This window comes from Pezoporus occidentalis, unplaced genomic scaffold, assembly GCF_034315485.1.
Source record: "Pezoporus occidentalis ecotype Australia unplaced genomic scaffold, CSIRO_AGI_Poc_V1 ctg277, whole genome shotgun sequence".
In the NCBI taxonomy this organism is placed as follows: domain Eukaryota; kingdom Metazoa; phylum Chordata; class Aves; order Psittaciformes; family Psittacidae; genus Pezoporus; species Pezoporus occidentalis.
The window spans coordinates 311,765-317,814 of NW_026914686.1; positions in this window are offsets into that span (position 1 = coordinate 311,765).

The following is a 6,050-nucleotide window of genomic DNA, read 5'->3' on the forward strand; positions in this document are numbered from 1 at the left end:
CTCTGGGGACCAGCCTGGCTTTGGGGGCAACACAACTGCAGCACCCAGCTTGCCCCATCCCCATCATGAAAGCTCAGCATCCTCTTGCAGCATCTTCATCTTCCCCTAAACCATGGAAGCACCATGGACCACATGCCTAAGGAAGGGGCTCAGTTAGGCCCAAGATCCAGGCCTAAAGGGCTGGGGGTTCACCATGTCCAAGCTGGGACAGGGATGGGGCTCAGAGCACAGGAAAAACGTGGCTTTACATAAGAGCTGGGGGGCTCCAAGGTCAGGGATCGCCTCCTGCCATCCAGCTCCTGATTATCCCGGGATCAGCTTCCCCCCCTCCCTCTTCTTTCTTCTGCCTCTGTAAATAAAACTTGGTATTTGTTCTGCAGTGATTAGGTGCAAAACTAATCCCAGCCTGGGGATTATTGCAGCCTTGAAGAGCTGTGATCTGCTGCAGGCTGGAGCCGCAGGGGAAATGAAGGGATCTGGGATGATCCACCCGAACCCTCCCCATCCAATGGGCTCTGGCCGCCCCAGGTCATGTCTTAATGCGGGGAAACTGAGGCTTGGCAGGGGTTCATTGCACCGGGAGGGAGCAGAAGGTTCCAACCCACACCACACACCCACGGGGAGGTGAAGCCCCAGCTCACCCCGTGTCCTTCCCCACGGCCACATCCTGATGGGTCTGCTTTATATCCTGCACACCAGGCACCCTCCTCTCCCCCCTTCCCGGCAGTGCACAGACCTGGCACGGTGGGAGCTGCGTTTGAAGCCAAGTGTATTTTCAGCCTGGGAAAGCAGCTGGTGCAGGTGTGTTCCATCCAGCTCAGCTCCTCACTGGTAATTTTGAGCCCCCTCTGGTTCCTTTCTGCCCCATTAGTGGGTGAAAAGAGGTCTCCAAGATCATCAAAATCCGACAGGTTTGATGGAAATTGCTTTTTGGAGGGCAAGAACAAATAAAAAGGAGCCACGTTGAGCACTGGACACAAGCTCAGCCCTAATTAGACATCAGAGAATCCACCTCGGACTCTGTCCTGGACGCTGGACACAGCTACAAGGATGTGTGATGGTTATGCTGAGCTATGGCCTCCTCAGAGGCAGATGGACAACCCGAGCCCATCAGAAGATGGGGGTTAGACACCAAGTTACCTTGAAATGTGGGTCCAAGGTCCATGCGACAGATGGGATGGGGTTGGACACCAGGCTACCTTCAACACGGGTCCAAAGTCCACCCCGGTCCACAAGCCCGGCCCAGGGGAAGGCTCAAGGTCCCACCTTGAGTTTAAATAAAGCTCCTGGAGCAGGGAATGGGGGGGCTGGTGAAGCCTTTAGGGGTGATGAAGGTGTGCTGGTGCCAAGATGCCTTTAAACCCGGGATGGTTTTCCCTTCCCTGCTGTGATAACATCTGGAGAGGTTTTGCTGCCTTCTGGCTCCTGCATCGCGCTTTCTGCTGAAATTAGGAGGCTTAGAGAAATTGCTCCCTAAGGAGGGAAAAAAACCACCAAAACACCATAAAAGCAGGAATAAAAGGGGCAGATTCCCCTTTAATTCACCTCAATCTTTGATGGGGAGCGCGGGAAGCAGCGGGGGCTGCCCCGCACCCTGCGCAGAGGCTCCCAGAGTAGAGATTTGCCTTAAAATCATGGAATTCGACGCAAAAAACACCCCGGGCTCCCTTTGCCACCCTTTGGGCACCGCGGAGAACGCTCTCCCCTTCGGTTTAGGCCCGTTATCCGCCGCAGAGAGGTGGCTGGGGGCTCCCGTGGCCCCGCGCAGGCTGGGGCTGGCCAAGCCGGGTCTATTCTTAGCGGGCGGGTGGCCGCGTTCCTCACATTCCCGTTCCCCGGGGACAAGGAGCGCCTGGAAATGCGCAGCCACAGCTCGGCAGCAGCCGGGGGCCATCGGCAGGGGCTGCCCCGGGCGGGAGGGGGGAGGCGGTTGTTCCCTGGGGAGCTGCGGATGGAACCTGGGACTCCCCATCCCAGCTCCTTGCCTGTGGCTGTCCCCACCCTTCCCTCCCTGCAGGGAGCAGGAAGAGGGGGTAAAGAGGGTATAAAAGGCAAGTGGGGGACCCCAAATACACACACACACACACACAGAGCAAGCTCAGACTCCCCCCAGCCCCATGGCTTAGCCAGAATTCCCCACCAAGGGATCCAGCCTAGTGTATCAATAGGACAAGGGGTGATGGGTTTAAACTTAAACAGGGGAAGTTTAGGTTAGATGTAAGGAGTAAGTTCTTTACTGTGAGGATGAACAGACAGCCCACCCTCCATAGGCAGCATCCCTCCATCCTGCATCCTTAGGGTGCATTGGCAGCAGGACCCAGCCCAGGCTCTGCTTGTGTCCCCATGCTGGTGGGGACTGTCCCCATTGAGGCCCTGCAGGTCTTGGGGAGTGAATTGAGAGCACTGCAGCCCCAGATGATGGGCCAAACCCTTGGCACTTGGCTCCTCTGCATCCTGCCCTTCCTGGCATATCCTGCAGCATCCCCAGGACTCATTGCAGCCGCCTGCTCATCCCACTCCCAAGGATGAGCCGTGCCTCAGTTTCCCCCACTGAGCAGTGAAGATGCTGGTGTAGCTGCCATGTACTGCATCCCACAGCCGAGTCCCTCAGCTTTTCCTGCCACTTCCAAGTGGGAAGTGGCTTTTAATGGGAAACAACGTCCGTGACTTGGTTTAATGTCACCTTGTCCCTCCCATGTTTGCAGCCTCCCATCAGGCCTCCCTAGGGATGCTGTGGTGGAAAGCCCAGGATGATGAGGGTTAATTTGGGCTGCGCAATTAACGGTGTTTGGTTTGGGTGTGTTTCTTTATGGTGAGCAAACAAAGAGTGTGGAGGTGAAAAAGTGGGGAAATACATCAGGATTTGGAGCGGTGAGAAGCAGGAGCATCCTTCCCCCTGCAAAATCCAGCTGCAGCCCTGGTTCCTCCTTCCTGTCACATCACTGGAGCATCTTCCAAAAGCGAAGGGCAAAGCAGGGGCATGCACCGTGCCAGGGAGCCGGGACACTGGAGCCTGTCTGGGAATACAGTGGGGACGGTGCGAGCCCATCTCTCCTGCACTGGCTGTGTTTGCCGTGTGGCTGTAATTCCAGCCATGTGGAAAAACACCGTCTCCCCGTTGGCAAACACCTCTCCCGACAAGTGTCAGCCGGCAGCTGGGGTTCAAGTGGGTCCCGTCCCCTCCATCCCACACCTCCCACCCCAAACCCGCAGCCCATGGCTGAACCTGCCCCTCACCGGGTGGGTGACAATTCCCTGCGGAGATGATCGTTCCCCGCACTCTCCGGTGCTGCAGGAGCAGGGAGGAGGAGGATACCCTTGGGAAACACCCAGGTCTCCTTTGTCCTGGAAATTGAGTGGCTTCCCACTGATTCCCCAGGGTCGGGAAAGGATGGAAAGGAGGGGAATGGAATAAAACACTCGAGGAGGAGGAGGAGGAGGAGGAGGAGGAAGAGAAGAAAGAACTGAGCGGGAGGGGGGGGGGGAGGAGGAGGAGGAGGAAGAGAACAGGGTAGGGAGAGAGGATTTACTGCTTAGCTGAATTAGAGGGAGCTTCCTTGAACAGCAGGAGAATTTGCCCAGACACCCCAATTCTTCCTGCTTGGGATAAATGTAAGCACAGGATTAACTGCAAGCATATGCTTAAGACCCAAGGAATTGAAAGAAGTCTGGGCATAAAGTGCTCCAAGGAGGGCAGGGCATGGACGAGCACCCTTGTGGCTGCAAGAGCCATGGGAGGAACTGGAGCTTAGTCAATAATAACCTGAAAGGGAATGAAATAACTCCACATGAGAGGGCTCTATGGGGAAGAGGTTGTTCCATCAGCCACAAAATGGCATGACAGTCCCTAGGCAGGGAAATGGGGATGAAGTGGTCCCACCACCAAGCCCGGAGCAGGACAACACTTCCAGGGGTCCCTTCCCATGCCGAAAGCCCCACTGGTGCCCCCATGATCTGCTCTGCTGAGGAGGGATGAAGCCCACACGTGCTCTTCTCATCAGACACATCCGTGTCCACGTGATGGGTCCATGAGCATCCCGGACTGATTTATGGGATGAGAGGGGGGCAGGAGGCCAACCTTAAATCCTGACTGCCTGCTGATTAATCATCACAATTACACTCATATTAGCTGTAGCAATCATGGGTTTGCTTTCCCTTTGCGGAAGTGGCCATCCAGGAGCCTCCGAGTGGCTTCACAAGGCCAAGTGACCAATGTCCCTTGTTTTCCAGGGAGGAAATTGCGGCACAGAGCTGCCTCCCTCGAGTCACCCGCTGTATCAACAAGAAAACAGAGAAGGCAGGAGCCTGGACTCTGTGTCCCTCTCCCTCCCCCATGCTATTAAGCTGCATCTGTGTAATATAGAGCAAAACATCCTCCACGAATTGCAGTAAATCATGACAGAGGCACTGCTCAGGGTGGAGAGGGGGGGAGATAATGGGTTTTTCAACCCTCTTCAACAATAGAACAAGTTTTTCTCCACTGGGGAAGGCTGACTTCTATGAGAGACAGAGATAAAAGCAGTACCAGGGCTCTGAAATAGGGCTGGAAGGGCACCTGCCTTTGCTCAGCCACTTACAGTGGTAGTAGGCAGCTCCAGCAAGGAAAACGCTGTGGGTCGAGTGCCCCACGGGCATGGCCTGGTCCCCATGTGTATTCCTGAGGTACACTGGAATATTAATTGAAACTCCCAGCAAAACACTCCTGCTGATGATAATGGATCATAATCCTCTTAGACCAATTTCATGCCTGAAAAATTGTGCATACCAAAGTAATAATAGAGAGCCCCTCGGTGGGCACTGTCCTTAGCAATGGGCCTGGGAGAAGAGGGGATTTCTCTGGAAGCCAAAGGAGCTGCTCCCCTTGGCTCTGACCCCCAACGGGCACCGAGAGATAGGCAGAGGAAGAGTTGAACCTGGGGTTGGGGCTGCTCTACCAGGGCAGCATCGCTGTGGGACCCCCAGAACTCAGAGACCCAGGCACCCACCGGACCCCTGTGTCCTACCGAGCCCGTGGGCCCTGCCGTGGGGCAGGGACCCCGGCACCCTCCGTGCCCACAGAGCCCTGCCACAGCCCCCCCATGGCAGCCGCCCCCCGCCCGCCCCTTCAGCACCTCGGCGGGTGGACAGCGCCGGGCTCGGGGTCCCGCCCGGCCCGCGGCACCCGGAACCCCCTGCACCCCCCCACCAGCACCCCTCATGATACCCCTGTACCCCCCAGCACCCCCAATATCCCCAACAACCCCCCAGCACCCCCCATCATACGCCGGTACCACCCAACACCCCCCAAATCCCTCAGCACCCCCAAAGACGCCCCAACAACCCCTAACACCCCCCAGCACCTCCCAACACCCTTCAACAACCCCCAGCACCCCCACATCCCCCAACACCCCCCAGCAACCCCGAAAACCCCACAACACCCTCCAGCACCCCCACACATCTCCCAGCACCTCTGACACCCCCCAGCACCTCCGAGCACTCCCAGCACCCCTCAACACCCTCTACCCCCCCCCCCCCCGTACCTCCCACACCCCTCAGCACCTCCAGCACCCGACACCCCCCCAGGCACCCCGGCCTGCACGTCCTCTCCCGTCCCCCTGTGCCTACTAGCACCTCTCCTGCACCCCCCCTCCGCACCCCGCACCCCTCAGCGCCCTCTCCTCTCCTTCTGCACCCTTGCACCCCCCCCATCACCAGCACCTCTGCACCTCCTCCTCCACCTCTGCACCCACCCCGACTCTCCTGCACCCCCTCCTTTGCCACCCCCTGCACCTCACCCGCACCTTCCTTCACCATCCCCATCCCACAGACCCCAGCACCCCCTGTCCCAGCCCCCCAAATCCCCCCCTACACCCCCTGCCCCAGCCCCTCAAGGACTCCACATCCCCCCCATCACCCCCTGTCCCAGCACCCCGATTTCCCCCCCACACTCCCTGCCCCAGCCCCTCAAGGACCCCACATCCCTCCCCCAGTACCCCCTGTTCCAGGCTCCCACATCCCCCCCCAGCACCCCCTGTCCCAGCCCCCCGAGTTCCCCCACACACTCCCTGTCC